This window comes from Echinops telfairi, unplaced genomic scaffold, assembly GCF_000313985.2.
Source record: "Echinops telfairi isolate 266 unplaced genomic scaffold, ASM31398v2 ScPeMD7_18;HRSCAF=68, whole genome shotgun sequence".
Taxonomy (NCBI): domain Eukaryota; kingdom Metazoa; phylum Chordata; class Mammalia; order Afrosoricida; family Tenrecidae; genus Echinops; species Echinops telfairi.
The window spans coordinates 48649415-48657587 of NW_022103915.1; the positions used below are offsets into that span (position 1 = coordinate 48649415).

At 40.9% G+C, this 8173-nt stretch overlaps 1 long non-coding RNA gene across 2 annotated transcripts; it reads right to left on the reverse strand.

The window, feature by feature from the left end:
* Positions 1–381: 381 nt before the first annotated feature.
* LOC123521450 lies at positions 382–6254 on the reverse strand. 2 transcript variants are annotated; one of them, XR_006679894.1, is made up of 3 exons: positions 6187–6254; positions 2806–2877; positions 382–571 (listed from the first exon to the last, which is right to left on the reverse strand). It is a non-coding gene; the product is annotated as an uncharacterized LOC123521450 (long non-coding RNA). The 2 variants fall into 2 exon arrangements; XR_006679893.1 differs by lacking the exon at positions 382–571 and adding an exon at positions 1016–2258.
* Between the last annotated feature and the right edge of the window lie 1919 nt (positions 6255–8173).

The window sequence follows — 8173 nt, forward strand, 5'->3', positions numbered from 1 at the left end:
TTCACAGTGCTTTCTATGTACTGTGTGTGTGTGTGTGTGTGTGTGTGTGTGTTGTTACCCAAGATCAAGACGTAGTATGTTGCTATTGTGAGGCGCCATTGAGGCATTTCTGACCCATAGCGGCCCTGTGGACAATAGAGTGAGACACAGCCCCGCCCTCATGCTCACCAGTGTTCCTGTGCCTGAGCCACGGAGGCAGCCAGTGTGTCCGTCCATCTCTCTGCGGGCCTTCCTCTTCTCCACCGCCCCTCCACGTCACCAAGCGTGCTGTCCTTCTCCAGGGACTGGTCTCGCATGACAGTATGTCCGAAGTATGTAAGAGGAAGTCTTGGCATCTTTGCCTCTAAGGAGCGTTCTGTCTGTCTGTCTGTCTAAGACGGATCAGTTCGTTCTTTTAGCAGTCCATGCTACTTGCGATACTCGTCTCCGGCACCACCATTCAAGCGCATTGATTCTTCTTTGGCCTTCCTTATTCAGTGTCCAACCTGCACACACAGGTGAGGCCAGGGACACTACTGTACTTGGATCTGACACACCTGTCTTCAAAGGAACAGCTTTGCTTTTCAGTGCTCTAAAGAGGTGGATACAAAGTATAGTTTTATATAAAGCATATGTGTATCCTCATGTAATATTTATCATACATTATTAGTTATTGTATAATTAATATTAATGTATTAATTAATATCAGTTTTATTGATTTTTAACGTGTTCAAAACCAAAGATGTCACTTTGGTTGCTATCTGCTGTCAATTCCAGCTCCAGGATGAAGTGTAGCCAGGCTTGCTTTGAGCAACCTTCTGGTGTATTTCATTCAAGACCGTGTTGTGATATCTTTTCAAGACAGTCCATCGTATATTTAATAGCCTTCACCAACGACATAAGTCAAAGACATCAATTCTTCAGTCTTCTTGATTCACTGTCTAGCTTTCACATGCATGTGAGGGGACTGAAAATACCACCGCGTGGGTGACGTGGGGAGAAAGAGGCTTTCTACTCCCGTGAAGAGTCACAGCCCCAGAAGCCTAAGGGGGCCGTTCTACTCTGTTCTACGGGGTTGTTATGAGGTGCACATTAGGTTTTCTTCATGTTCCTAGAATATTAGAGATTCTGTGTAATTAAACTTACACATTGTTATTTAAAAAAATCACCACTTCAGACTCAAAACGTACCCTCAGAAGTTAAAATATACTTTAGAACTCTGGTTTTCTTCTAAAAAGATTTGCAGTGAATAAATCCTTGTGGATCTCATTTTTCAAGGTCTGTGGGTCCCTAAAACAGTCCCCGCTTGTTCTCTACCTAGTTGGTTTGTTCACGTCAAGGAACCAGGGTTTCTCGATTGTTTCCCCAGAAGAGGACCGCTTTTGTGCTCTGCTACCATTTTCTTGGGGTCAGGTGGCTTTTCTAGACTGTCTCTCTTTGGGCCTGATTGGATTTGTCTAAGGGAAAATCTCAATTTTTAAATAGACTGACTCCAAGTGCTACACCTTTGGGGCCTGGTTAAATACTGAGAATGTCAGACCCGGCTTAGAGCTACACTTTTCTAGCCAGGTTTACACCATTCTTGGGTTTGCTTCTGTTTACTGGTTGACAGGGCTTCCTTGAACATTTGCTCATTTTGAGGAATGGGGTTGAATGGAGAATAATATTAGGGAAAAGGTTTTAAGGTTTCTTTGCTCAATACTCCGCAGCTCTCTAACCCTGCCATTTATCTTTTCCATACGAACACACTCAGAATCCTCCATGTGTGCTTATAAATCAAATGCAAGTGTTTATGAGACCAGGAAGTTAAATATCCATGGTTGGAAACCATTTCTTTCTTTAAAAGGTCATAGTTCTAAGCACTCTACATGCTATTCAATGTTTTCCTTTTATAGAACATCTGCATGTTCTATACTCACATAGGCAGAGTTACATCGTACTTAAAAGACCTACAAATGCCTAAAGCGCAATTTCCCTTAATCAGTTCATTGGCTTCCTCAATTTAATTAATACAATTTTAAAACATGTTCAATGGAGCATTGTAGTCTTGGTTGGCATCTGCTCTCATCCTTCTGGGATTCATTTATAAAAATGATATGTTCATCCTCCGAGTTCCTGGAGTTAAATTCTTTTTCTGGGTAGGTCTTTAGAACTCAATCCATTAGGTTGCATTCTGCCACAATTATCTATTTGAACTTCCAGAAGCATATTTCTTGGAAGGAGTTGGGAAAAATACTTTATAAAATAACGTGTTTTCACTCTGATACATGATGGTAGGCCTGTAAACAAATTAAGAAACAAAACATTTCTTCAGTGCCTTTCAAAATATGCCCATCATTCAAAATAGCAATTGCACTCCTATGAATTCATCCAAGTGGCGTGGAGGAATAATTATGGAAGTACATTAGTATTTTGAGCGCAAAAATTATAAAAACAAACAGCAACAGCAAAAACCAGTTTATTGGTACCTAATCCACATATTATACAATTCAATAGCACAGTCATAGCAAGAAGAGTTGTACCACAATCAATTTTAGAAAATTTCTTCCTTCTTATGCTCCTTGTTATTAGCTGTCCCTCCCCTTTCCTCCCCTGCTGTTCCCTTAAGAGACTATTAATCCAGTTACTGCCTCTATAGATCCCCCGATTCTGGATTTTGTAAATAAAAGACATACCACAACAAAACACAAAGAATCAAAAAGGCCAGCAACAAAAACAAAAAAAATAGAGGAAAAACCCCAGCTGAAAAGAAAGGAAACAAATAGTAATAAGTAGAACAACTGTAAAATGGGTCAGAAGGGAGCTCTGACGAGAAGTGGTACATACGTGTTAAGCTGGCTGCATCTGCCACGATGGACTCTCAGTGCATGGTCGCAAGGCTGGTCGCATCTCTGCTCCCTGCTCAGAAGGGTTCACAAAAGTCTTTCATCAGTGATTTTGTAATAGTGAATACTAAAGATAATACTAATTCCCTTGGATAGAATATTAGCTAACTAAATCACAGTGTATCTTTCATATTGGAATCATGATGTAGGAAAACAGTGATTGAAAGTAGCAAGCTCTTATCCTCCTATGGATGCATAAATATGGTGGTGGTTTAATAAATACATGTCAAACTGTTCACTCTTTCTGAGGAATGGATTAATTTTTTTCATGTATATATTAGCTATACATTAATAATGATCATAACCTGGGCCATGAAACAAACTTTGTTTTTAAATCATTGTACTAGGGGGGCTCTTACAAATCATAGGACAATCCATCATTCAATTGTGTTAAGCACACTGGCACATATGTTGCCATCAACATTTCCAAAACATGTTCTTTCTACCTGAGCCCTTGGTATCAGCTCCTCTTACCCCCGCCCCTCATGAATCCTTGATCCATTATATAGTATTGTTGTTATTTCGTGTCTTACACTGTCCATTGTCTCTCTTCACCACATTTCTGTGATTCATCCCCCTGGGGAGTGGGCTATAGATCCAACCTTGTGATGGGTTCCTCCTCCCCACTGCCCCACCACCCAAAACAAACATTTAAAAATTTGAAATCAGACTATGAGAGGACTGCAAAACAGTTCATGGAAAAAAATCTATTCTTTTTTACTTACATTTTTTTTCATTAACTGTTTGAAACCCCCTTGTGTGCTTTGACTATACATGAGTTAAACTTGAAATAAGTAAAAGATATCTTTAAAATGTTCTAAATATTTAGAAATTAAGTGATATCTAATAACAGAAAAGTCACTCAATGCCCCTGTGGGACAGGGTAGACTGACCCTGTGAGCTTCCAAGACCGTTACTTTTCAGAGGACTGGAGAGGCCGGTCTTCCTCTCGAAGTGTGGCTGGTGGCTTCAAACAGCTGCCCTTACGGTCAGCAGCCCAACATGAAACCCTGTACCACATGGGCTCCTGATAGAGGTCTAGATTAGATAATCAGTGGAGCAACGAGTAAACTGCAATCAAAATTAGAAAAAAATACTGTATTTGGAATTAAGTGAAAATGGAAGGAACCTATCAAAATGTGTGGGCTGACGCTGAGGTAGTGCTGAAAGGGCAGTTTACATTACTGAATGCTGATATTAAAACATATAAAAGTCACAAATCTATGATCGAGGGTTCCTCCTCAAGATACTTAAGGGTGGAAAAATAACAAAGTAAACCAAAGCAAGGCAGAGCAGAAATCAGTGAACCGGAATCCAGAGTAGAGACGATGAGTGAGATCGGAACTGCAGCTCTAGCATAAATACCATGGATGAATCTCCAGCCAGACTGACCCACGAGCGAAACAGACACAAACAATCAACAACTGCAGCGAAAGGAGATCTTCCTGGAAGAGAATATTGCAAACAACTTGATGTCCATAAATTCAACAACACAGATGAATTGGAAAGAGCTCTGGAAATACATACACTATCAAAGTAGACCAAAAAAGAAGAGAGAACAAATTGTTATATATATATCTCATAGGTTCCCAAATGTATTTGTCGTTCCAGTCCCTTTTCAGGAATAAAAAAAAGCATTCAGTGTCCCTTGGCAATGAACTTTGGTACTACAGCCCATAATCCAGGATAAAGTATAGGTGTTGCTTTGGACGCCCCCCTGGATTGTACCAGTACCCACAGAGGGGTGTATCACCCACTTGGGAAACACTGATATATAGGAAAGAAACTGTATTTATAATTAAACACTTTTTCAGGTTCTGTGGCTTCATTTTATAGCAACTATTTAAGGAAGAAACAAAACTAATTGTTTGAAATTACATCCAATAAACAGAACAGGAGGAAACACCCAACCTTCCAAAATAGGCATAACATTGCACACGGCCATCTAAGATGTACCTATTGGTCTGTCCTGGTCTGGGGCCGAGAAGAGTGAAGAGAGTCCAAGATGCAAGGAAACCACTAGACCAAAGGACTAACGAACCACTTCAGCCTCTGCTGCCCGAGACCAGAAGAACCAGAGGGCTCCCGGCTACAGTAGAAGGTCCTGGTCAGAGAAGGGGGGCAGACGTTGTGGATCAAAACTCAAAATCGTACAAAGAAAAGATGATCTGGATTTCCTGATCGAATAGAGATTGGTGGAACTTCCAAGACTATGATCCCTAGACACCCTGAAAATCTGGAACTAAGCGTACCCCCAGGGATCAAATCTGGAACTAAACCAACCCCTAGGGATCACCTTTCAGTCTAACAATAGATATGCCTATAAAATGTACAATAACACCAAAATGTTTTTCTCTGAATGATTAGCCATACAAGACCGTAAGAGCAGCATTTACCCCATCACAAGGCAGGAAGAGTCAGAAAAGACAGAGGAATGGAAAGGCAGTCTCCAGGGAGGAAGTGGGAGCTATTAGCTGGAGGGGATGGCAGCTAATGTAATCACTAAACAAAAGTGAGTATTATTTGTTGACTAGGAAACTAACTTGGTCTGTACATTTTTACCTGACCCACAACAAAATCAAGTGTTAATATTATCACACACATTCACATCAAGGAAAAGACAATACAAGAAAACAACAAACCTACATCATAAATCATTGGGAAAATGCAAATGAAAGCCACAATAATACACCGTTACACACCTATTAGAATGACTACAACGAAAAAGACTAAGAACACCAAGGTTTGATGAGGATGCAGAGCAATGGAACGTTCATGCATTCCTCATGAGAATGTGAAGTCAGGTAGGCATTTTGAAAATAGGTAGGCAGCAATCTCACTCCTAGATTTTACTCAAGATGTATCAACACTGATATGCACGCAGGAGCCCTGCGGGCACATGTGCACCATTGTTAGCTGAAAGATCAGGAGAAAGAGAACAATCAGCTTCCATAAATAATATAAAATGAAATCCCAAACCATTCCCACTGCCACCTACAGAATAGGACTGGCCCATAGGATTTCCAAGACTAAATCTTCATGGAAACAGACTGCAGCCGGTGGGTCTGAATGGCTAGCCTCTTGGTGAGCTGCCTGCACTTAAACCCTGCACCACGGGGCTCCTTCTCCATGTAATACTATCTACAAAACCAAAAAGCAGCAAACATTGTCATAATTGTCTTAGTTGTTTAGTGGTGCTTTAACAGAATACAGGTGAGTAAATAGCTTTAACAGACAGTTATTCCCCCACAGAACAGGAGAATAGGATAGGGCTTTCTCTTTCTGCAAGTTGTGGAGAAAGGTCCTTGCCTCCTTTACGTACCTGTAGGCTTGGCATTCCTAAGTGATCTCCATGTGTCTGACAGCAATCTCCCTCTGCGTCTAGGGATCTCTTAGTGCAGAAGCCCCAGTCCAAAGGACACACTTCACCCCCAGCTGTTCTTTCTTGACAATATTAGAGGCTCCTCCCTCCTCACTTCTCCCTCCTTTGGTCTCTTGTAAGATAAAGGGTGTGGTTTGCCACACCACAGAGAAACTCCACTACATCAGATGGGGGTTGTGATGGGTCTTAGGATATTGTACACCACACTTACTCCTCTTACTGGTGGTTTATGACATCAAATCTCAGGGGATCATCGCCTAGCCACCACATTGCATCATTATGTAACTGCCAAACACTAAGCATCATGTACCAACCAACTTGCCACATATTTGAGGGAGACACAATTCAATTTATGACAGTAATAGTGAAATATTTAAAACTGAGGTAGAAAGTTGACAAGGATGTCACCAATTACCACTTCTATTCTGCACCGTACTGGAGATCCTAGCTGGGGCCATGAGACAAGAAAAAGAAATAGAAGCTACAAGGATTGGAGAGGACAACCTAAACCAATCACAAATAGAAACTCTAAAACAATCTACAGAGGAATTTAAAAAAACAATATGAGCATTTTTTAAGATGGCTACTTATATACTGTATTTCCCCCAAAATAAGACATCCCCCGAAAATAAGACCTACTTACAGTTTTGTCTCTCGCTGAAATATAAAGCATCCCCCCAAAATAAGGCCTCCTCGAACATAAGGCCTCCCTGATAATAAGGCCCCCCGAAGCTACCGTAACTCTGGACTCTGGACCATAGCTGTGGGCGCCGCCACACAGCTCACTGCTGGCCATAGCGCAGCCAGAGCAGACAGGAAGTGTGAGTAAATGTACCATAGAGTATGAGTAAATGTACCATAGATTATGAGTAAATGTACCATAGATTGTTGTACATGGAAATAATGGTAGTAACAAGAAATTCTTGATTCTGTAGGATTCACAGTTTGTCTGGTTATGCTGGTTTGTGATGACAACTACTACCGTACCGAATACAGGTCATAAATTTCCTTTTTTTGTTGTTCAACAATAAATGTGTACCATATTCTTCTTCATGGAAAAATAAGACGTTCCCTGAAAATAAGACCTAGTGCATCTTTGGGAGCAAAAATTAATATAACACACTGTCTTATTTTTGGGGAAACGGTACATACAATTAAGTAATTGTAATTCTATATATCAGCAAAGCAAAAAATGAGAAGTACAACCTACAAGAGCATAAAATTCATATTCCAAGAATAAATGTAACAATCAATGGGCAAGACCTCTATCCAGAAAACTATAAAATATCACTGAGAGAATTTGAACAATGTAGAAATAGGTATACTGTTTCAATGTTGTTCAAATACTGTGTTCATAGATTGAAAGACTCAGTAATGAAAAAATATTTGAAGGGAGGCATTGGTCAGTGTAAGACATGAACAAACAATAATAATTTAAAATTATCAAGGGTTCATGATGGAAGGGAGGGGGCAAAATGAGGAGCCACACGCCGAGGAAAACGTTTGGGAACAACTAATGTGCTGCTGGCAAACACGTCCCTTCTATACCCTCATCCTAATGTCCACCTCATCTGGTAAGCTCCCCGCTGTTGCGGAAAAGCGGAGTCCCTTGTAAATAAGAGACGAGGGCCAAGTGCCTCCGTCCTTGTTCCTTTCCCTCGAGGGGCCTCCTCTTTGGGGATCAAAATTGGCTCCCATACTGATTGCTGAGAAATGTCCTAATTGATAAAGCGGGCTGTGGTGTGATGAAACACGTACCATTATTTTCTTAGGTTGGGGAGACTCCAGTAGGTACTTATTTAAAATGTTGCCTGGGAAAGTTGTGTACATAGAGACTGAACATTTTCCTCCCCGGAGGCTTGTCTCCATCATTTTTGATGGCTTCCTCGGACACCAGTTCCTCTGGTGGTAAAGGGCTGCACACGGC